The sequence below is a fragment of the Sminthopsis crassicaudata genome, chromosome 3, assembly GCF_048593235.1.
Source record: "Sminthopsis crassicaudata isolate SCR6 chromosome 3, ASM4859323v1, whole genome shotgun sequence".
Taxonomy (NCBI): domain Eukaryota; kingdom Metazoa; phylum Chordata; class Mammalia; order Dasyuromorphia; family Dasyuridae; genus Sminthopsis; species Sminthopsis crassicaudata.
The window spans coordinates 62,474,122-62,499,887 of record NC_133619.1 but is presented as its reverse complement, the minus strand read 5'-3'; the positions used below and the strand labels follow the sequence as shown (position 1 = coordinate 62,499,887).

The 25,766-nt window shown below is 37.0% G+C and overlaps 1 long non-coding RNA gene across 1 annotated transcript; it reads left to right on the top strand.

Annotated features, from left to right (window-relative positions):
• The first annotated feature begins 1,784 nt into the window (after window positions 1-1,784).
• Window positions 1,785-25,142, top strand: LOC141564837 (uncharacterized). The gene is made up of 3 exons (XR_012488754.1): window positions 1,785-1,814; window positions 5,716-5,843; window positions 24,993-25,142. It is a non-coding gene; the product is annotated as an uncharacterized LOC141564837 (long non-coding RNA).
• Window positions 25,143-25,766: the final 624 nt, after the last annotated feature.

Genomic DNA, 25,766 nt, shown 5'->3' with positions numbered 1-25,766 from the left:
ATGTACTAAAGACTAGTGATGTGCAAGGCATATGTTGAATAATATCTATGCATATATTTTGAAAATCAAAAAATAGATAAAAAATCCAAATAGATCTCTAAATTGTTAATAAAAATCAACAGACACAACCCTGATCATGAAGGTTGGTCTGAATATTTGGCTCAACCCTGACTGAGCCAATTCAGTTTCCATGGATCTGTTAGAATGATAAAAATGTCTTATAATCTTATAGTGCTTCCTAGATACAAAGAACTTTTATATAAATTTGTTCTTCACTAAAACCCTCAGAGGTAGATAGACTATTATTGATAAAAGAAATCTCCATTTTACAGAAAGGAAATGAAATTAGGAGGTGGGATATCTTGTCCAATGGTACAAAGTGGCAGAGCCCCAGTTCCTTTGATGCCCAGTATGTATTTCTTATGATATTTCCATGTTTTGTATAAATTCAGCTATTTTAATTCTTTGGCTATTGTGATACATGTTCTGTAGAACTGCTTTGTAGGAATTAGAAGATGTGAATGAGAATCACATAGAGTGAGAAGCTTTAGGTGGGTTTTAATCTAGCCAATCAGATGAAGTACCCCCATTTTTGAGATCACATATCTTTTGAGATATGTCCATTCAGTCACATTGCTTTTCTTCCTGATTCTTAACAAATTCCATTTCCTTTCTATTCAAATAAATATTGATTGTATTTTGTTGTTATTAAATAATTTCTGTTATGGACGCTAGTCACTCCTGAGCTTTAACTTGCTACTGTACACTCTAACCTAGATAGAAATTGATTTTAGAAAGTCAAAGAATAGAACTATTGTTGAATGCTTTCAGTTTACAGTAATATTCTGGTAGTAAATGGAACACATTAGAATAAACATCATGAGCTATTGGCTCTTAGTGTCAATAAAGTGTTTCTCCTTAGCTATTAGTGTTATTGAGCTCTCCATTTTGTGATACTATTTGTGATTATGCTGTGGTTAGCATGTGAGAGAATGCTTTGGGGAAATGAATTATTTCTTGATTCATTTTATAATTCTAAACCACATTCAGGGCTGGAGCTATACAAACCGTTCAAGTGTTTACAGAGAACTTAGTTGGTCAAATTGACTAACTGTGTGTGTCATCTTTTACAAGCCATTTAGGAAAGCATTCAACTTTAGCTTTGATCATATGATCAGCCACACCACTCTGTTACTCCTGTCATGCTTTATTGACATCCTCCTATGAGTGGAATCACAGAATCTCATAATTCAAAGGGAGCTCAGAGGCTTTATCATCTAACCTATGTTTAAGCAGAAATACTTTCTATCACATACTCAACAAATAGACATGTAACCTTGACTTGAAGACCTCCCTTAATGGGAAAGGAATATACTATCTCTGAGATGGTCCCTTCCATTACTAGAAACCTTTTGGGATTTGATAGGAAATGTATATTCTGCTGCTTTTTAATTAAAAATGTGTTAGTGAAGCTGCACTGGTCCAACAGGAAGTATCATGTATGGTACACTAGAAATAATATAATTATTGAATTCTCTGCCTTCAGTCTGTATTCCCTTCCTTCCTCTCTCCAATCCATATTCTATTCAGATGCAGAGACAGAAAGAGAATGTGTGTGTGTGTCAGAGAAAGGGAGATAGCAGAGTAGAGGAGAGAGGCAGAAAAGGGGAGGAGAAAAAGTCAAGGATATGATTAAGGGCAGAGTCTTAGGAAAGACTTGAGAAAGACTGAGCCTTTTGCTCTTGCTGATCTGTCTTTTTTTTTTTTTTTTTTTTTTTTTAAAGGAACACGCATTCTCCTGAGAACTGACCTAGGTAAGGACTTTGGCTTTTGAACCCTAGGATTTACCCTTTCACTACTTTTTATTGTCTCTATTCTTAATTTCGGGAACTCTGTCTTCTTGGTTCCTGAGCTAATTGGCTTGGCTCCCTGCCTTCAGTGGTGTGCCATGTCAGTTCCTAATTATTTTTCCTATGTAGGTCCACTATTGGTGTAACAGGGTATCTACTCCTTTGCATTTATTATTTTTCTCTACCCTCTCTCTAGTTAGTCCAGATTACAAATGCATAATTTCTAGAACAAAAGAGATTATATGAATTTAGAAATAATATACTAGGGTGAGATAATTTTTTTAAAGTAGCACAGAAAATTAAAACTTACTCCATAACTTCAAAAATAGAATGCCTAATTTCTACCTCTTGACAGTGTATATCACATATCCCCTTTTCCCCTTATAGAGTCAGAAAAAGGATTAGGAGGCAGCTAAAGGTAAAAACACAATTTTTTAATATTTAGAAATAATTTAATTATTTTTAAAATAAAGTTTTATTGGTGCCTTTTATTTATACATAATAGTCATTTCTGGATTTTCTCCTTCACACTATCTCCCGGGGGTCTCTTTTGAAACAAAGGAAAAAAAACCACCCAGTTAAATAAAAGGCACCAAAATATCTATCCAGTCTGCTAGCATGTGCTGTGTCCCACCCACATTCTTCCACCTCTCCTAAGAACTGAAGGCTTTGCATTTCCTTATCTCTTCTTCAGGGACAAGATTAGTCATAATTTAGATAATGTTCAGCTTTGTTTTTACTGTTCTTTTCATTCCCATTGAGATCATTCTGCTCACTGTTTTTGTGATTTTATTTACTAAACTCTGTCTCAGTTCATACAATTCTTTTCACATTTCACTGAGTCCCTCATATTTGTTATTTCTTACAGTACAATAATGGCAATTAGGTAGCTTAAAACTTGGGCTTGCAATTAGGAAGACTCACTTTCTGGGTTCAAATCCTATCTTAGACACTTACTAGCTGTTTGATCCTGGCCAAGTCACTTAATTCTGTTTGCTTCCATATCCTCATTTGTCAAATGAACTGGAGAAGGAAATGGCAAACCACTGCAGTATGTGCCAAGAAAACCCCAAAGAGGCTCATGAAAAGTTGGACACAACTGAACAATAGCACAATAATATTTTGTCACATTCATATATCTCAAAAATATATCTCATATATTCTAGAACTAAAAGGTACTTCAGAGTACATTTGGCCCAGCCTTCTTTTTTTAATAGTTGAGGATTCTGAAGTCCACAGAGCTTACAAGATGTCAAAGATCACAGAAGTAGTAAGTTCAGAGATGGAATTAGAACCCAGGCTCTCTGAAACTACTCGGTACTCCTTCCACTGTGTCATAATGCCCCTTAGATTTAGAAATGTAATTCACAGATCATTTATTCAACCCCTATCATTCTACAGAGGTGGTAATTGAAATCTAGAGAATCTAAATGATTCATGGTCATCAAGGTAATAAGTAGCACAGTGGAATTCTCTGACTCCAAATCCAGTACTCTTGACATTACTTTTTGAAGAGAAAATGTCCAGTAGAAGATTATTGTCAATAGTATTAGATGCTGTAGAAAAATGAGAAGTAGAGGAAGATAAGGACTGAAAAAAAATCACTAAATTTCATATTTTGGTCATTGAGTGGCCTTTAAAAGAGAAATTTTAACAGAGTGACGGAGACAGACCTTAAGCACTTGTTTTGGGAAGAAGTGGAGGTATCAAGAAGTTTGGTGGAGAAGATGAGAGAGAGAAAAAAAGAGAGGGGGAGAGAGAGACACACACACATACACAGACACACAGAGACAGAGACAGAGAGAGAGACACTGGAGATACAAATACAAGCAGAAAGGCAGTTTCTCCACTTAAGGAACTTACATTCTAATGGGAAGACAACACCTAAAGGGAACTAAAAAGTGGCTTGGGCATAGGAGTGGGAGAAGGGAGAGAGTACCTAATGGCTTTGAAGTCCAGGAAACCAGAGATAAGGCTAGGGGAAGAATGAAAGTAGGTAAGCCTGACCTCTTCCACAAAATGGAGGAACTCTAATGGGAGAAGTAGAATTGTGGAGGAATATTTTAGGGATTGTGGCTACAGGGATCATAGGCTGCTAAAGAATAAGGAGGCCCTAGGGAAATTCTAAGGTGAGCTAACCCTAAAGGAAACATGGTTGTGAAGTCCAGAATAAGATTTTGGTGGAGGAAGCATTAAGGGCATCAGGTAGAAGGAGACAGTAGAAAGAGAAAGAAGATTTCATTGAAGGGCATGAGCAGAATGATCAGGGTTGGGATCCAGTATGACAGAAAATAGGAGAAGTATGTTTGTAATAGGAGTTTGTGGGAATAAGTGGCCCCAGGGTTCTCCTGTGGGGAATGTGGGATACTGGTCCTAGAGAGTGCCTGCCTGTGATCTTATCCCTTTCCTCTGTTGATGGACTGTCACAACAAGAGCAGCAGGTTGCAGCCTTGCATGAAATCTCACCCCCAAGGGTTCTTTGATTTACTTAATGATGTGGCTGATAAAAGAGGAAACACACTTATTGGGCAGTAAGTTACCTGATGGGTGACAGTTTGAAAGAGTAGCTTGAATTTAAAAATATTACAGAGTGTAACATTCTGTTATTTACACCAGAATTTTCTCATGCTTACAGTTAAGAAGGACAAGTCACTACTAGTGCTAAGCAATAAAGAGGATAATTTAGGCTGCAAGCAAGAATTGTCTACAAATATTGAGGACAAGGTCAATAAGTGTTACCTTCTGAAAAATAAAACCAAAAAATAATGATATAAAATGAATGAATGAAATTAGTCAAGTGAAGTGATTTGTCCTTAGAAATGGGGTCAGTGTGATTTAGCAGAGAGAGTGCTGGATTTGGGGGGAGATGACTTGGGGTTCAAATCCAGCTCAGGCCATTTTACTACCAGTGTGACCTTAAACACTTACTATGGGTCTCTCTCAGTTTCCTCATCTGTAAATAATGAGAAAGTTGGATTGGAGGACTATTTGCTTCTCAACATAATGATTGCACCATTCTTTAGACAAACCTATCCCTACTTAGATAACAATCCTTTATAAAGCTGCCACAGCTCAATGGGTTCATCCACTCAGCCTTGTTCCAATTCTCTGCTCCCTGAGCAATATTCTGATCTATACTTTTACCTCTTGAATGCACTTGCCCACTGAGAGAGCTCTAGGTACAAATGACCGTAGTTGTTCTCTTGCCCAATACATGTTAGTAAATTGCCACTCTGATGAATAAATCAGCCTCCTGCTGGGAGTCAATTCCCTAGAGCCCAATTATTCTGGGTGGGCTGATAAAAATGAATTCCCTGCTCTCCTGAGGATCAGTTCCTGGACCCCACAAAGATACTGCCAGTCAATGAAAGCCAGCCAGCATGGCTAACTTACTTTTTTTCAAAAAAGAAACTGGCAAACTGTTATTTACAATGGGTACCCTCCCACATGCATTGGGTTTTTTTTTCCATGAATAGAGAGGTGATATTTTGGAATTGTATTCATTTTCAGCTGTTCTGGGTTATTTGGGATTCATTATGTAATCTTTTTTTTTTCCACAATGACAATCAATTGTCAATTAATGATTTCAGGAGTCTTTGGGAAAGTCCTACCCAGGCCTCCAAACTCACCCTTGTAGATAATTTAAGTATTTTTGAAAGAAGACAGCCATTATATTATATATGAACCACATAAAATGTGCTGGAGTCATAAACAAACCTGGTCTCTTTTCCCAATCCTTTTGTGAGGGTTGGGGGGAGATTTAGGAGGATGCAGAGAGTTTGCTGTTATAGAATAAGGGAAAAATTCCATTTGGTTATGTTGGAGCTGAAGGCTTTTTTTTTTTTTTTTTTTTTTTTTTTTAAAGACCAGGTGAGCAGTACTGGAGAGAAGAACAATGAGGGAAGAGGAAGGGGAGGAGACTTCTGGAATATGAAGGTCATGAAAAAGAAAAGCATCAAACCTGCTGCAGTGGCCCCTGATTGTGCCTGAAAGGTAAGCAGCCAAAAGTACTTAAACTAGGATGGAATGTTCAAGAATGTTGAAAGGAAAATGGGAGCCAGAAAAAAAAAAGGCAGAAGCAATAGAATGATTCTAACCCCCAAAATGGTAACTATACTACAGGACATAAATGGTGCAATAAAGGTCTTTTGTTTATGTATTTTACTTTGGTTTTACTGCTGCTATTATTGTTGGTATACTTATTCATCTAGTTCTCATCTTTTTTCGATGAAGTTCAGCTAGAAATGGTTTGGGGCAAATCACTACCATTCTATGATTCTTTTATATATCATCATAATTATTTTTGTTATTACAATCAATTATTATATTATACCATATAATATAATATTTTACAGTATAAACATAATTTATATTACATATTAATTATAAATATAATATAATTTTAATATATTATATTATAATGATATAATTTTATGTTGAAGATACTTTCAACCTGTGATTTTTATCAGTATAAAAATTGCCTCTACCAATTCAGGTCAGCAACTCCTCTATTAGTTGAATTTTAAGGAATTGTCTAGGAGCATTTAGAGATTAAGTACTCAGAGAATCATTATATATATGTATGTATATATGATTTAGAGTGTGCTAAACACTTAATATACATTATTATATGCAATATCCTCTCATTGCCTCACAATTCAATAAAGAATAACACTAAAAATATTATTCCCATTTTTACAGATAAGAGAAAGATTCAGAAAAGAACCATAATTTGCACAAGCTCACACAGCTAATATGGATAAGAGGCAGGATTAGAACTCAGTTTCTCTTGACTCAAAGAATAGTCCTCTATCAACTATACCATTCTGCCTCCCTTTGATTTTCATTATATGAACATCTTGAGCACCATGGCTAGTTCCATCTGCTTCATTTAGTTCTCCCTGGCTTTTCCTCCAACACATGGAGAAGGTTATGACATTAATTACACTGGAGTCTTCTGAGGATTCAAAGTTTTACATTTCCTATCATTGGTATGATGAAAGGAGAATTTAGCTGGATTCAAATCAAGTCTTTTATCATCAGATTATTTGTTATAATCACAGCAAGACCTCTAAGATTATGCTATTCCATGTTATAATACCTCTACATTTGGCAACATGCACCTCTGTTTCCAGATCTAAAATTCTCCAGGGTATCTCTTATCTTACCACAACACCCATCTTGTTAGGACCAATTGTGAAGTTAGAAATGGATTTTAATTCTCTTAAGTTGATACAGTTTTCTAGGGCACTCTGATATTCCCCTTTCCTAGACACTGTTCTAGACTTTAGTAGAGCCTTGGGTGCCAACAATATTTTAGATGGGTGTTCTATGGCTTGTACTTTTTTTCAGGAGAAAAGAAGGCTGGTTGGGCAGGTGCCAGCTGCTCAGCTTGCATTAGAACAGATTTACCTAATTAATGGAGCTTCAGGGTGAGTTAGAGAAATCATTGTTTCACATGGTTTTTAGTTAAGTTCCAATTTCTGGAAAGTCTCAAAAAAACATGGCATTCCAGTAACCTAAAGAGACACATGATAATCAAAAAAGGGTGGATCAGGGGAAGTAGGAAGGAAACATCTCACTGCTCAAAAATGTCCAGACAGAAAGCAGTTCATTGATACTAGTTGCTTTGATAAACTGAGGCTCTCCCTGAAGAAATTAATTTGATAAATTCGAGAATATTAGAGCCACCTGGTGGGCCCCAGATGCTGAAGTTCATGTTGGTTTGATAGGAAATGGTTTATAATTTCTTTGTTCTTTGTCTATTCGGCAAACATTTATGAGCACCTGCTGAGTGCAATGTATTGTGCTAGGTTATATATATGACTAAGGCAAATCTTAGCTTCCTAATCTGAAAAATAATAACCCTGAGGTCCCTTTCAAGCTTAAGTCAGTCATCTTCTGCTTGTTTAAAACCTTTCTGAAAGGATGTGAGAATAATTACTTAAATCATCTACTTTAAGTATTCTTGACCATGTTTAAGGACAAAAACACCACCTTCCAGCCAGCTGTTCTATATTGCTGGTTTGTTTGCTAATAAGACCAAATTTGAACTAACTTCTCCAACAGCAAACTTGATTTTCAAATATTAGCTGGATGTGAGGACACACATACCTTTGCTTTGGCTCTCAGTAGCTGGCAAATGATTGTAATTTTATTAAATATTGAATTTCCTTTATAATTCTGTCCAAACTGTTACCCTACTGCTTACCTTCCAGTTTCATTTAGCACAATGACTGGTATAATCATTGGTTGGCTGATGAACTGGATCCCATTATTTTCAATTCTGACCTCAGTCTGAAATCAGTTCACAAGGTAAGAGAATAGTAGGCAATTCAGAAATGTTAGAGAAGAAAGCCATAGAATTGGATTAAAAAGGTTGAAAAATGAGAACCAGTATGAAATAAGTTGAAGAACTCAAGATTCCCTAGCTTTTTGCTGGGGAGTGTGGTTTAATAACAGCCGCCAAATAAATGAACTTTTAAAGATATACGGATTATCTGGGCAAAGGGAAATGAGCTGAACCTCTAGCTTAGATATTTAGGATTAACCTAAGTGAATCTTTCTTTAGTGACAGTGGAGCTTGTTGAATGCGGAATGGCCTCACCAGAATCATTATAAACTCATAGAAGACAGCAATTTTTATTTGTTTATCTTGTTTTTTTTCATAATGGAGTTGGACTAGGATTCAAGAGTTATTAACCTTGGATCTATGAACTTTCAAAAAATGTTATAGTGGTATTTCAATATAGTTGTTCTTTATAATGCTATATCTTTTATTTTATATATTTAAAAAACATTCTTCTGAGAAGGGATGCATAGGCTTTACTGGACTGCAAAGGGGTCCATTAACATAAAGAAAGTCAAAAACCCTTGGACTACATTATAAGGTCCCTTCCAGCATGGATTCCATGATATCCACATGGTACCATAAAAGAGACTGAACATTTTTTGAATAGGCTGACATTTCATGTGATCTTCTCAATACATATACTCCTTCCAACTCTTCTCATCCTGTGGGATCCTCATCCATGTCCCTTTGTAAAACTTATGAGAGGTTGGAGGGGGGAAGGGGAAAAGATCTTGTTTTGAGGGCTTTCTTCTACATCTCCTAATATTGCATAGAAAGTAGTGGAGATTATCCTTTGCTTTTATCAAAAAACTGACCCACTTTCTTTTCCGGCCATATATCTCTTTGATGACAATGCTTTTCTGATATTAATGATAATTAGTTTTGACCTCTCCTCTTATCATACATTTTCCTACAGCTACTGACAAAGGGTGAATATTTCTGCTCCCAAGTTTCTGTGGCATTAACAGTATGTGGGAGAAAGAAAAGAGCCAGGTGGCTTATAGGAATGATCAACCCCTTCCCGCTAAGATTATCAAGAGATTTTAAACATCTAAGCTAAGGGCTTCTACCACCCTCAAGGCAATCTTGTCTGCTTTCAGGGAAACCTGAAATAAGGAAGAAGCTGTGATTTATATTTTCTGCAGAAAACTAAGGGGTAAATGCTGAAGAAATTAAAAGTCATTTTGGCTTTTCAATTCATTACTATGGAAAAAAAACCCCACATTCTAGCCTAGCTTCATTACTAGTCCTATTTTAGTGCTGATTATAATTGCAAAGGCAGTATTTTAAATTAGAATGTATAAGACTACATGTAATTAACCTGTACAGAAGGGCTGAGACTTCATATTAGACTATTAAATCAATCCCAGCAGAATCACTAATATGGAGCAATTGATTTGAAAATACTGTACCAGCCTAATAATTGAGCTGGATGCTAATTGCCATCAAGTAGAATTTAACACACTTGGAGGATATGTTTTGGAGTACCCAGATCTTTCCTCTGGCCTTTAACCTGCTCAAAGCTGAGAATGCAAATTCGTTTGGGTTTCATGACAAAAATATCATGGAGATTAAGGTAAGATTAAGACTCTTTTCTGCCATGACATGATTCTGTTGTTTGCACCGAAGAGGGACATTGTCACAATGTCTAGGTTTACTGATCTTAGTACATGTGAATATTTACTATGAGGCATGGACAAGTAGAAAGTCAACAAGCATTCCTTAAGTCTCTATGCTAAGTATGGTGCTTAGACTGGGAATACAATGTCAAAAGCCAGTCCCTGCTTTTAAGGAACTCAAAGATCTAATGGGAGAACCAATATGTGACAGATTCAGTAGACACCATCAGCATTTTCCTCCAATCTTCCAAAGCACATATATACTTTTAGAATTTATAGTATGTATTTACATATATTTGCTATTTTTCATAGGTAGTACCTGTGCTAGAAAGAGGCAGAGAGGGAGGAGAACAAACTGTGAATTTGTATTAGATACTTGGATTCAAATCCTGGCTTTCCTACTTATATCACAGGTTTTATTTACTACCTATGACTTTGGGCAAATTCTTCTTTTTTTTTGTAAAATGAGAAGAGATGGGCTAGAGGATCTTTTAGCCCTCTGTCTATGATTCTAAGATCCCATGTGTCCACAAACTCTCCCTTCTCTGCATTTTTATACACTTCTTTTTATTGTTTCTACCTTTTCTCTGACATTTCTACTTTCTTCCCTTTTTCATCCTTTTTAACCAGTCAAAACACCAACACATAGAGCAAGGTTTCTTTTTTAAAATAGTATTTTATTTCTTCAAATATATGTAAAGATAGTTTCAACACTCATTTTTTTATTATAGCTTTTTTATTGACAGAACATATGCATGAGTAATTTTTCAACATTGTCCCTTGAACTCCCTTCTGTTCCAATTTTTCCCTTCCCTTCCTCCACCTCCTCCCCTAGATGGCAGGCAGTCTCATACATGTTAAACATGTTAAAGTATATCTTAAATACAATATATGTGTACATATCTGTACAGTTCTCTTCTTGCGCAAGAAAAACCAGATTCAGAAGATAAAAATAACCTGGGAAGAAAAACAAAACTGCAAGTAGTCCACATTCATTTCCCAGTTCAACACTCATTTTTTTTTAAACTTAGTGTTCCAATTTTTTTCCCTCTCTCTCTTTCCTCACTTTTTACCAAGACAGCAAGTAATCTAATATAGGTTAAACATGTGCGATCCTTTTATATATATTTCCATATTTGTCATGTTGTACAAGAAAAATCAGACCAATTGATTTGATTTTTCTTGTGCAGCACAATAATTGTATAAATATGTATGTCTACATTAGATTTAACACATATTTCTACCATGTTTAACATATATTGGAGTACTTGACATCTAGGGGAGGTCATGGGGAAAGGGAGGAAAAATTGGAACACAAGGCTGTGCAATGGCTAATGCGGAAGAATTGTCCACACATATGTTTTGAAAAAGAAAAAGCTTTAATGAAAAAAAATCAGATCAAAAGGGAAAAACAGATAAAAAAGGTGAAAATACCATGTTTCAATTCACACTCAGCCTTCCATAGTTCTCTCTCTGGATATGGATGGCATTTTCCATCCAAGTTTATTGGAATTGTCTTGGATCACTACATTGCTGAGAAGAATCAAGTTCATCAGAGTTGATCATCACATAATCTTACTGTTATTATGTACAATGTCCTCTTGGCCCTGCTCATTTCACTCAGTATCAGTTCATGTAAGTCTTTCCAAGCTTTTCTAAAATCAGCTTGCTCATCATTTCTTATAGAACCATTGCATTCATATATCAGAACTTATTTAGCGATTCCCCAACTGAGGGCATCCACTCAGTTTCCAATTCCTTGCCACTATAAAAGGAGCTGCTACACATTTATTTTTGCACATGTGGATCCTTTCCCCTCTTCTATAATCTGTGGGATACAGACCCAGTAGTGACACTGTTGGATCAAAGGGTATATACAGTTTGATAGCCTTTGGGCACAATTCCAAATTAGAGCAGGGCTTCTTAAAATTTTCCCCTTTCACTCAAGAAATTTTGAAGCAACCCTGAGTATGTAGGTATATAAAACAGGCATACAAATCAAACATTTATAATAAATCAAAAATTTGTGATCCCCACATTCAGTTATGAAACCCCATATGAGGTCACAAAGCACAATTTAAGAAGCTTGGTGTGGAGGAGAGAAAATTATTGTTGAAGTCAAGAAAATCTAAGTTCAAGGTTATAGTGTCCAAGTGATCCTGGGCAAGTTTGTTAATATCTCATACTCTAAGCAATACTCTAAGACTCTAAGTTGCAGAGAAAATGTCAGCCTGCCTTGGTAGAGGGAGTTCCCTCATCCCTATTTTAGTAAAATCCCAGCTTGCTCTCCCTATGTGCCCCATGCTATAGGAGATACACTGAGGTGCTTATTAGTGTGAATAATGAATCCCCTAAAGTTATCTCATCCTTTGGATTCGCACTATATGAAATTATATGTGAAATATGGTAATTGGTTCCAGCCCAATGGAAACATGGAAACATGCAGTACAAATTTGAATAATGTGACCACTTCAGGGGATACATAATTCTCATTAATTAGGACATAGCTTACAGAAAACTTTAAGACCAAGGCCTTTGTCCTTAAAGAGTTGAGCTAGGGAACTATATATAGCCAGGGTGAAACAATCAAAGAAAAATATGAAACAGAATAGAGTTAATTGCTAAAATGTGTCATGCAAACAATAAGTGCAAATTGTTTCTCATACTCTTCCAACAACAATCCCTTAAAGGCCTGGGGTTGGGTCCAAGAGTTAAGATGACAGGGATGGTCTTGCTTCTTCTCTGCAGGGCAGACCTTTGTTCCTAGACCTCAGCTCCTATGTTTTGTAGTTAGGGGATGGTGGAGGCAGGAGTACTATGGCAAGGTCTTTCGGTTGGCTTCACTTACTTGGAAAAGTCGAGTGAAACACTAGGAAAATCTGGGGCCCAATGGTCTTTATTCAGGAGTGACAAGGGAAAAGAAAAGAAAGAATTTTTGCTTCAACTAGGAGAGGTTTCAATAGGTTTCTTAAGAAAAGGCAGCTTTCAGATATTTTTTTTTTTTTTGTATACTCTTGTAGATCTTTTATGTACCTAGTTATTTACATGCTATCTTCCCTATTAGAAAATAAACTCTTTAAGGGCAGGGATTGTGTGACTTATGAGTCCCTAACTCTTAGCATGTAAGCCTACTATAAGCCCTAAATAAATTCTTATTGGCTGACTTCACAATTCAGTTTTTTTTCATATATAGCTGAGGGAAGTTGGGAGTGATTGGCAGGGAATGGATGGAAGAGGGATCCATGGCAGATTCTTAGTACCTTAAAATACCTTCCCACACCCCTAGGCTTCCTTACCTCCATAGTTCTTTAGCTGTTTTATAATACTGCCAACCTCTCTCCTCCCAGTCTCACTCACCTTTCTGTGCCTTAGGGAGGAACCTCTCTTCTTCCTGTCCTCTCTGCTCTTCCTATTAAAGGGCTAATCTTTAAGGTCAACTTCAAATGGCACATCCTTCCAAAACCCTCCCTGGATTAGAAAAGTACTTTATATCCCTTTCATATATTTAACCAATATAATATTACAGAAATATTTATTAATAATTTTAAATAAATATTTATTATTTATTATTAATATCATACATAAATATTTATTAAGCTCCTATTATGTGTCTATGTTTGTTGTTGTTTGTCCTTCATTCTCAAAGAAGACCATGTCATCAAAGAAGTGATGCTATGACATGCAAGTGAATCAGATTTAAATGAGGGATGGCTGTGCAGGGTCACTTGCCTCACTTTCCCCTCCAGAGCCATCTGGATTTAGAGGCAAGATATAGATCAGGGTGGCTGGAGATAGAAGACATCCTAATAGACTTTGGGCAAAAAATGCCATCTGCATCCAGAAAAAAAAAAAACCACCCTTGGAGCTTGAATGTAAATCAACACATGCTATGTTCTCTTTTTTCTGTTTTTTTTTTTTTTTTCCTCTCCCATGGTTTTTCCCTTTTGTTCTGATTTTTCTCTTTCCAACATGATTCATAAAGCAATGTGTATCAAAAATAAATAAATAAATAGGGGGAAAAAAGAAATCATGGTGGAATCCTCACTCCAATAAAAGGACAGAGGAAAAAAAGAAGACTAGAGATGGCCTTGGATAAAATGGGAGACTTTGTTCTTTTAAAGCTAAGGTCTTCCACAGATCTCAGTTTAAGGTCTTGCACCCATTCAGTCAGCAATAGGCACTGTGCTGAGTACTATGCTTACCACATACTGCTTTGTAGTATATTAATTTCAGGACATCCTTTATCTCCACTGGGCTGTGAATTCCCTGAAGGCAGCAAATGGTTTATGAATCTTATCCATAGTATCTAATGAACAGTTCTTTGTACATGATAGATATTTAATAATAGCTGTTGAATAAAAGTGTGAGTGAAAAAAGTATTCTTTTATCCAAGGTTGCAGAACATTTTTTTTTCTTTTTTTTTTTTTTTTGCTGAGGCAATTGGGGTTAAGTGACTTGCCCAGGGCCACACATATAGGAAGTGTTAAGTGTCTGAGGCCAGATTTGAACTCGGGTCCTCCTGACTTCAGGGTTGATGCACTATCCACTGCGCCACCAAGCTGCCCCTGCTGAACATTCTTGAACCATTTCTTATCATGTGTTATTAGGAAACAATGGGGTATGATAGAAATACACCTGGCTCTGGGATCAAAGGATTAGGATTCATTCAAATCCTGTCTTTGATGTTTACTACTTGTGAGACTGGGAATATCATTGGATCTAGCTTACATTCAATTTCTTAATCTACAAAATGAAAAGTTTGGATTAAATGTCCTCTGATCCCTTTTAGATCTACTGGCCAAGTTATGAAAGTAGAAGTGTTGTTGTTTAGTCATTTCAGTTATGAGATTGACTTGCATGTCATGGCATTACTTCCCTGATGTCATGGTCTTCTTTGAGAACAAAGGGCAAATAACCTCTGAGTCTTTGTGACTCTATTTGGGGTTTTCTTGGCAACGATATTAGAATGGTTTGCCATTTCCTTCTTCTGCTTATTTGATAGATATGGAAACTGAGGCAAACAGGGATAAGTGACTTGGCTAGGGTCATATAGCTAGTAAATATCTGAGTCTGGATTTGAACTCGGGGAGATGAGTCTTCTTAACTCCAGCTGGCACTCAATCCACTATGTCATCAAGGTGGATGAGGCTTTTGAAAATTGACAATGAGTTCACTAAGAGCAGGTAACCAATTATGAACAATTAAGAGGGGAAATAACATTACATATAAAATCATAATAATTATCATTGAAAGTGACCTCCCTTAAAGGTGATGATTCCTTCCTCTTTTCTCTCCCTCTCACATTCCACTATGTTCACCAGGTTAGTTTTTCACCCATGGTAGGACTCTAGAAATGCTGATTTGGTCACTGCTTATCAGAATGTTCAAGAAGATCAGAAAAATTAAAAGATGAACAGGGACTTGAACATGGCTCAAGAAATCACTGTGCTACTCTTTGTGGGATAGAGTAGACAGCTTTTTGGAAGTACTGGGAAGAGGATCTTAAATTTTTCTCTTAAGTCTCGGGATAAAGTTATACACTAATTACCCAGGTCTGCAGGGTCAAGGTCTCAACAAATTATTTCTTGGGTTTCAGGGCAATTTCAATTCCAAAGTTTCTAATCTTGTTATACAAGAGGAGAGGAAAATGTGGATATATCACTATGTTCCTGATATGTACTGATTGTGTGTTCCTGAACAAACCACCTCATCTCTTAAGCAATTGTAATAAAAAGTCTCAACCTCTTCTGTGTAATGGACCACTTTGGTTGTATGGTCTTGTTCATGGATCCCTTTGTCAAATAATTGACCAAAGTGTTAAATTTCACTTAGAGGTTAGTGAAAGTAAAGCTGTAATTTTTATCCCTTCCAAATTCATGGACACCCTGAAATCTCTCTATAAACCCATTCAATGATTTAAGACTATAAATTGAAGAGTAGATACCTATCTGCATTGGAAGATGGAGTTTCCTTATGTGATGAAATCACAAACAACAATCTACAGAGCAAAGGATCCAGGTTCAGAGTCACACTTCACTGAGAGCTAATGAAGCCTCCTAGGCATGGTAAAAGACTAATTGAGAGGATCGCTAGAATAATACTGAACTGCGCGTCAGACTTCTATGTAGGAAGAAACCAGCAGGAGAAGAATCTTTTAAAACAAATGTATAGAGTAGCATAGCTTGGAGAGATATCTCTATGCACGGTGCAGACAGTACCATTTGAGATGAGTTTGGGGTTAAGTTGGACCAAAGGTAAACTCTTCCTAGGGATTAATTAATTGGTCTACAAGGCAATGGAAGTGGGGGGGGGGGAGGACCTGTGTTTCTTCTCTTTCTATTCTGCTTCTCTTTGATTTAGGTTTAATAGATTCCACTTTGCTTGTCCGCTGTCATTATCTCTGAGAGGTAGGGTGGTGCACAGGAAAGAGAACATTTTTTAAAAATCCCTGAATGGAAAAATCAGACTCCAGTGATAACTGAGAGAAGGCTAACTCTAGAGGGTGCCCCTGTCATTTACTTGTTATCTGCAATGATAGAAGCAACAGCCTGCTTGATAAGATTGCCAGCCCTTCCTAATTGTTTGCAATTGGTTAAAACGAAGTGAAGTATATGGACTATTTCAAGGTCAACTTAACCCTCTTCTCCCTGCTTCCTTTTCCTTATCCCTCTTTCTATCCCCAAAACACAAAATCCTTACTTGACTCTGAAGTTATTGTTCAATTACTTGGCCTTAGCCAATAACCCACCAAGTTTTTCTACGTCAACTTCATACCAGACTTAAAGTTTATCATCCAGAAACATTCCATGGAGCTGTAGCCTGGTAAGAAGATAAAATGAGAAATCCCTCTGGAGTTTTCAGTTGTTAGTTCTAAGGAGCCAAAATGTTTGCACTTCTAACACTTGAGAAATTCCACTTTTCCTCTCCATTTGCCCTGGGTCCCAACTCAAGGGTGGAGTATGAGGAACCTTAATTTATGTTTTGGTTTTCACAGAGAAATACTTCAGGAAAAGCAGATAGCTTGTTAAACTATAGTTTTCTGGGGAGCCATACATGATATTTTTTAAGATCTGCTTTGAGCAGTCTACCCATTTGAGGAATGATAAATACAAACTACGATCTCATTGGATTTTGCCTGTCTTCTTGGTATAGATATAAGTGATCTGTTGGGGATTGTCTCACCTTAGGTTTTAGTGAAATCAGTCTTCCAATTCAAAGACTAAGTGATGGTTTTATAAAAATATTTAGAGGCTAGGTCTCTGAATTCTTAAAAAAACACCAGTGGATATGAGGATATGAAAACTCAGGTGGAAAAAAGGAGCAGACTTGACTTCAACTTAACCTGCAGATTTCTTATTTCTAACTGCTCTGCTAACCCATTTACTTAACCCATTACTCCAAAATTTGGGGTGTGGGGGAGTCCTGTCTATCTGCCTATCTATCTGTCATGTCTTTCCATATGCTGCTCCACTCATAACATTTTGATGTGGTGGGTTTTTTCTCCCCTCCTTAATCTCTTTCTATTGTCCCCTTAATCCCTAACTCCTCCAGAAGCAGAGATATTATTTACATCCCATCTGAGTTCCTTTAGATTAGATCAGGTTTTTCAAATTGCCATTTGTGGGGAAATCTTTTATTGGTGTTATTTTATTTTATTTTTACATAGCTTTCATTTCTCACCCTGCCTCCTCCATTTGCCCCCAAATTACTTTATAAGAACAGTTAAGAAAAACAAATCAACAAATTGGCTAGGTATGAAAATGTCTGCCATTTTTCCATGCTTTAAGGTTCATTGCTTCTCTTATTGAAGCAGGCTTCTGACATTAGATTTCCAAAGGGCTTTACTTACAAATAAGAAAGAGATAGGAAGAGTCAAACAAACGTGCAAAACATATTTTTAGATAGTTCAGTGACCTAAATTTAAAGAATCTTGAATTCATTCAATCATTTATTATATATAATTCCTTCTAAGATTGTCACATTTGTCACATGTATCGCTCTTGTATATTTTTGTATTTATCTAATATGTTCTTGTATCTGTCTTACATATTCTCTTCTCCACTGGATTGTAATCTCCTTAAAGACAAGAACCATGTTTTTGCCTTGCTTTGTAGTCCCAGCACTTGACACATAATAAATATTTAATAATAATAAATAAATGACTGGCAGTTCAACATTAGCTTAAGGGCTATTTAGTTTTCTTCTCCTATCTGGATGGTGACTGATCTAATTAACTGTATAGCTCTATCTTTTGGCCTCAGAAGAAAACCTAATACAGGAGTCTCCTAACTATACCTCCAATTTAACTCTTGACTTATTATCTCCTTCAAAGCTGGTTTATCTCCTTGTTGTCCATTTGTTTGGTCATGTCCGACTCTTTGTGAACCCTGTTTGCATTTTTTTTCAAAGATACTGAAATGGTTTGCCATTTTCTTTTCCAGCTCATTTTACAGATGAGTAAACTGAGGTAAACAGGGTTAAATGACTCACCCAGGGTCATACAACTGGTGTCTGGGACCAGATTTAAATTCTTGACTCCAGGGCTTATCCACTAGCCACCTGCTTCTCCTTGACTTTGCCATTAGTTTCTAGAGCCTGTTTTTCTGACCGCCATGATTTCCCCCCATATTTATAGGGTTCCACTCTCATGGATTACATTATATTGATTTTTCCCTCAATAGGGAAATTTTTTACCTTTTTATATAGTCTCAACGGATAATCAGACAGAGTGATCCAAAAGTCTTAATGTGATTTTAAACATCAGTAATAAGTTTTAATAGCTTAAAATTGCTTTAAGACTTTTGGAAAATCCTATATAATTTGATGCTTTAAGGATCCGTAATTTGATTAGTGAGGTAAGCTTTCCTCACCTTATATGTCACAAACCAACCTTATTCCCCTTAATACATGAACTACATTATGCTGAGGCCCCCAAAAAATCAGCCTGTGACTAACCTTCTGGTATTGAACTAATCCTTGAATGATAGGAACACATTCTGGAGCAAGTTGAAGTCTTTCCAGCTTGGTGTAGGAATATAGTTGAGGTACACAGTCTCAATCACCACATGTAATTCCTATTGGTGTAAGGGAAAGACATTTTCTCTGTGGTAGGCTACTGTCAACTCTGTTGTTAATGCTCTTTGAGTTCCCGTTCTAATACTTTCCTGTGCCACTCTGAAAACACTGCCCCAAAACTTGGAAGTTATGTAACGTGCAGACCATTAGCTTGAGAGAGGGGGCCAGAATAGAGTCCTCTCTTTCCTGTCTTGACACTTGGGTTTATAAGTTATCCAAGTATGTTTGTGTATGAAAAACTGAGTATATATTTCATATTTTGCACAGACAAGTCTCGTTCAAGCCAGTGTATCTGCCCATCCCCCAGATCCCTCAAGTGGGCAAGGGTATAGTTTAATATAACATTCAAGAAATATGAAGTATTTAAGCTTCTATGCTCTTTGGGATCATTAATTCAGTGTGTGTTCTAGAGATGTGTATGTTCCGTTTATCTTTAAATGAATAACCCCCAAACTTCAAGCTTATTAAAAAAAATTCCTCAAACATGCTATTCACCTGGTTTGAAGGGCAGTATTTTTCAAAAGTACTCATATAGCAAGGTGGTTTACCAGAGGGAAATTAGTCCCATCCTCTTTTTACTCTCTCCATCTCTCATGTTTATGCTTTCTCTCTCTCTGTGTGTCTCTGTCTCTGTCTTCCTTTCTTTCTGTCTCTCTCTTCTTCTCCCTCCCCTTCCCTGTTTCCTCTTTCTGTCTCTTTCTATTGCTTTGTCTCTATCTTTCTCTGTTTTTCTATCTCTGTCTCTCTATAAAAACGTTTCTCTCTAACTTTGTCTTTCTATCTTATTCTCTCTGTTTGTATTTCTCCTCCTCCTCCTTTCCCATAATCTTTTAAAACAACTTTCCCTCAGGCTTTCTTCCAGTTCCCAATGTCCTTGATCGGGGTAGCTCATGACACACATCTAGCCTAGATCTGTCTTGCTTCAATTAAAGTATATTTCTGCTTTGTCCATCCACTAGGGACATACGGCATCTTACAACATACAATGTCAAGTGAGATTCTGAGAAAGTTTTGCCAACTGTAAATCAGCATCTTAAAGCTTGGGGAATATGTTTTATAGTCTTTGATCTTGGAAAAATACAGTCTTGTCCCCCCGAGTATACTTTACCAGATGGTAAAGAAGAGTTTATTAAAAGTAAGTCACAGTATAACACAAGCTTTCTCTAATGGTTAAGGTAGCAAAAGAAAAAAATCTCCCTAACCACAGTCTGAAATTACACAGTACTTCCTCCTTGACTCAAGTAGAGAGAGGGTTATCTTTTATAAATTTGTGGGTAGGAATAAGTTCAGGTAAAAGAGAAGCTCAGTTTCACTAAGATGCTCTGTTAGTGGTGCTTTGCTATTTCTTATCCAGTGGTGGTAGGATAATAGGCTGAGGGGAAGGGAGTGGCAAAAATTTTCCTTTTTGACCATGATCCAAAGAGCATAGTTTTTGTTTCCTTGGATTTAGGGGAGAGCAGATTGCCAGGGGTTTTAATCATACAGAGGGGGAGATTTGGGCAGGTCTTCATGTTGCTTTACTGACAGCAGTGTTTTGCCTTACTCATCTTCCAGGAACGGTTGGATGGATTAAGTATTTATTAAACAATCTGGGACAGACATGGTATGCCTCTAATCCCAATTATCATGGAGACTAAGTCTGGAAGACTGCTTGAATTCCTAAATTCAGAGCTGCAGGCCCTTGAGTGTCTACATTAAATCTAGCCCACTAGCCCACATGCCCACACGGATATCAGGAATGTGTCAGATTGGTCAGAACAAAGTCTGATCCATCTTCTATAGGACAGCCCTTCAATTATTTGAAGATAGACTATTTTTGTGTTATTTCAACAAACATTTATTAAGCAACTATTATGGATAATGGACTGTACTAAATACTAAGGACACAACAATAAATAATTTGGTTTCTATAATGAAACAACTTATAATCTAAATGTGGGGGATAGATAAGACAATTATATGAAAAATTATTATAAAGTTATTAAATGATAAATGCATAGAATAGGTCCAATAAAATGGTAGAAGGAAGAGAAAGATCTCTTGTGAGAGGAGTGAAAGCTGATGAAGGAAGATTCATGGAGAGGAGGGGGCACATGAGCTGACCCTTGAAGAAAGGGAGGATTTTGACATGTGGCAATGGAGAGACCATTCCAGACTTTGGGGATAGTTTGTACAAGACAGGCAAATGTAGAACAATACCAAGGAAGTGTATACCAGGTGGCTATAATACTGAATACCTGGATATCAGTTATAAGGCTAAAGTAAATGATAGGTTGGATCAAAAACATGAATTCCCTTGAATGATAGACTGTGGAGCTTGTATTTTATTTGGAAGCCACCAGAGGGTTTTTGTTTTTTTTTATTAGTGGACATATGTTTTCAGCTCTGAGCATAGAAATGTCCTTTTAAGACTTATCACACCCATTATTAACCTTTTTTCCCCCTCTAAATTAAGCTAAACATACCCAGCTTCTTCAATGAATCCTCATGTAGCATGGTTTCTAATACCCAGATCATCTTGATAGACCTCCTCTGGACTCATTTCAGGTTGTCAACAAACCTTCTCAACTGGGACACAAGAGCTAATCTCAACCCATCAGATTCCTGCAGTTCTCTTATCTTGGATACTTCAATGCCACAATTATCCATATTGTTTTGGCTGTTATATCACATGATTCAATTGTATCAGTCTTGCAGATTGTGAACCTCTATGATATTTTTCATACAAGCTGTTTGGTCATACTTTGTTCATTTTGTTCACGTGAAGTTGATCATTAGAATTCAAGTGCATGACTTTGCATTTATCCTTATTAAATTTTATCCTGTTTGTTCTGGTTTCTGTAGCTCTTTGATATTAATGCCATTATAATCATCATCATTATCATTGTCATATGACATTTATATAATGCATTAGAGTTTACAAAGCACCTTATACATATATTATCTTGTTCTTGCAATAGCTGTTTTATTACCCATAAAATCTCTGTTAATGGTTCCCAAACATTTTTTTTTTCTTGGAGTCTTAACAACATGTTACATAATTGTCAATATCCATTGAAACAATTTTCTTATATCAAATGGAAGTTGGATCAGGTGAATTCTAAAGTTCTTTCCCATGCTAAAAACCTATGAACGTATGATTAGGAAGCCAAGGAAACAAAGAGGGTCAGTAGTTTGTCTGAGATCCTATTTAGGGACAAAACCAAATCTGTGTAACTTGTCAATGCTCATCCTTAAGGGAAGCCCAAACCCCTCACATGGGAGAGAGAGAGAGAGCAATCCTAGAGGGAAAACTATCTTATGAAGAGGAAGGCCAGATTCTTTGACAAGTCTGCAAGCCTCCCTTGAGACTGTGGCTTCTTTTGTAGAATCTCAATTCTGTCCTGATATGTGGTCCTATCACCATCGCCATTACTATCACCGCATCATCATATCATTATCATCTTCACCATAGCTATATTTATATAGCATCTATTGTGTGCCAGGTATTGTGCTTAGGATTTTACAAATTATTACCTCATGTGACCCTTATAATAACCCTGGGAAGTAGGTGCTCTTGTCTCATCCATTATAGATGCTTAAAAGCTTCTAGTTGGGATGTGAGGGAGAAAGGCTAGGAATAAGTTCTCCTATAGCCCCAGATGTTCTAATTTTTAGATAATTAATTTTTTTAGCAACTAGGGATTTGTCTAGAAGGTGGAATCAATTGAGTAGCTTTGGATTTTTTAAAAAAATGAGTTTTTTTTTAAATCAACACCTCTCTTACCAAATATTATAGTGCTTTAGTCTGTCTTCTCTGATCTAATGGCTCATATTCCTCTGCTTGTGTGCTTTGTCTACTGTTCTCTGACTACCTTGAAATTTATCCATCCTGACTGTGTCAGCCACTGATTTTAAACCTTTGCCCCACAGATTTAACTCCTATTTGTGATGCTAGCCTACTTTGATCCTTTTCCACCTGACTTCATCTAATGCCTCATCATCCTGCCTGATCTTCATCCCTGGCTACCATAGTTCAGCTTGGTTTAGATGATATGAAGGGGGTCTTTAGCCAAGGATGAAGCACTCAAGTCCTCAGCCTTCTTTCTATTCTATCCTGTTGTATGAGCAGGTGACAGCTGTGGTAAGTGCAGAGAGCTGCTGATTTGGAGTCACAGGGAATCATAGGATGTTTAAATTGGAAGATATTGCTGCAGGCTTGTTAGATTGGTCTCTTTCCCCTTCAAATGCAGGATGGGGAGGAGTATATAGTTAGAGTTACTGTAGAAGAACCTGATGAATATTTATGAGTACAGTCCCTGACACCAAAGTTTCCCTGTGCTTTTCCCTTTCTTACCCACAAGGGATTGGTGCTTTCAAAGGTACCTAAAGGTCTGCTTACTCTAGCATAGTGCATTTGTTAAAGAACATAGACCCCTTTGTCTGGCTCAAGATAAAACTGCACAACTCCTAAAAAGGTGTGCTACTTAGGTCTGTTCTATTGTCTGGTTAGAATCAAATGTTCACATATATATGCACTCTTCTCTCTGTCTCTGTATTTCTATCTTTTCTTTTTGCATTTTTCTCCCTATTTTCTTCCCTCCCTCCCTCTCTCCCCCTCTCTCTCATTCTCTCTCTCTCTCTCTCTGTCTCTCTCTCTCTCTCTCATTCTCTCTCTCTCTCTGTCTCTTTCTCTCTCTGTCTCTCTCTCTCTCTGTCTCTGTCTGTCTGTCTGTCTCTGTCTGTCTGTCTGTCTGTCTGTCTGTCTCTCTCTCTCTCTCAATCTCTCTCTGTCTCTCTGTCTCTCTGTCTCTCTCTGTCTCTGTCTCTCTCTCTCTCTCTCTCTCACACACACACACACACACACACACATATATACACACATACACACACACACAGCAATGAATGTAGACTGCCTTTCATTTTAATTCCTGAGAACTGTACAAAGATTGGGACATAGGATACTAGTGAGTAGCGAGGTAGGTTAATCAGTCAATAAGCATTTATTAAGTGCCTACTATGTGCCAGATCCCCGTGTAAAGCATTGATGATACGAGATTGCATTGTCAAGTTTTCTTTCTTTCTCCCACCCTCTTCTCCTTCTTTCCAGGGCTAAAGCTGACTTTTTTTTTTTTTTAAACATCCAACTTCCCTTCTCATACCCCTTCTATACAATACACACACACACACACACACACACACACACACACACACACACACACACACACACACACACCACAGTGTGTTCTGAGGTCTAACTCTTCCAACTCAGCTTCTGAGGAGACTTATGAAAATTCACACATAAGGAACTCTCAAATGATTATAGTTAGTAAAAATTCCTCATCAATTTTTTGCAACTCTCCTGCCCACCCAATTTGCAACTGTATTCTCAATAATCTCTCCTGGCATATTTGTATCTTAGAGAGATAACAAATCAAAAAAAAGTAACTATTTTGCCACCCTTCATATTTTGGTCAGCAATTGGATGCTAGAGAGAAAGGAGGAGACCTTTCTGATGCTAGTGAAGAGAAGCAGTCTTTCTGTCCTTTTGATTACTCTCTCTGGTTGATGTTTCATGAGGTGGGCATAAATGTACAGCTCCTAAGGTCTCTATTTTACTTTCATGGGAGTTCTGGCTAAGAACAACCCAGACTCATAAAACCTACAGAAAAGGATTCTTAATTTATAGTCCATGTATCCCCAAGTGATCCATAGATAGATTTCAGGGGATCTATGAACTTAGATGGAGAATTCTGGCTAAGACCAGTCCAGAGTCATAAAACCTACAGAGAAAGGATTCTTAATTTATAATCCATGTACCCCCAAGTAGTCCATGGATAGATAGATTTCAGGAGATCTGTGAACTTGGATAGAGAAATTAGCATTTGTTTCATTTATTTAAAAATATAATTCTGAGAAGGGACCCATATACTTCATCGAATTGTCAAAGGGATCTATGACACCAAACTTGTTAAATCATGTGGTGATGGGTAGACAATTAATACTTTCTCCAAATTAAGAGAAAAAGTGAAACATTAATTTATAATCCATTTACAACAGAAATCACTTATAGCATTAGCCCCTGTTTACTCTTCTTTCCCCCCCCCCCCCAATTAGGAAAGCCAAGCAAGCTGGTATTTGTTCTAATTGCAAGAATGAGAAGCTGTTTTGGAGGTTCTATGGGAGCAGGAGGATCACCTGAGTTGGCATTTAACCAGGTATCAACTTCACTGATTATTTTCCATTGGCTGTCAATTTCCTTGAAGAAAGCTTCAGCCTTGTCATTTGCATAGGTCAGAGTGAGTATTAGTACTAGGATGAGATTACTTTAATTAAGAGGAAAAGCAAAATATGTTTCTAGTCATTAATTATTTCTTGATTAGGGGGTGACCCAGTTTGAGGTTAACCGAAGAGGATAAAGGTGGTAATTTGGCACACTAGGGGGTTTGCGGAGTTTTTTGTGTGCCTGAGAAACAACAGCTGGATTCCCAAAGCTGCCATCTGGATTAGCCTTCATAACAACCTGAAAAAACTAGGTAAGAGTTCTTCAAGAAGGAAAATTCAAGGTGCCAACTGCTTTCCTATTTTTAGAATGAATGAAAGAAAGAGACTCTATAATCAGTTCTTCCAGACAAAATAAAACAACAACTAACTTTCAATATATTTTCTATCTTCTATCTAAAATGTTTCTATTTCTTTGATTGCTGCTTCTTGCCTCTGATATTGAAATTCTAAGAATTGGGATATGGGGGGTGGCTAGGTGGCGCAGTGGATAGAGCACCAGCCTTGAATTCAGGAGGACCCGAGTTCAAATCTGATCTCAGACACTTAACACTTCCTAGCTGTGTGACCCTGGGCAAGTCACTTAACCTCAGACTCAAAAAAAAAAAA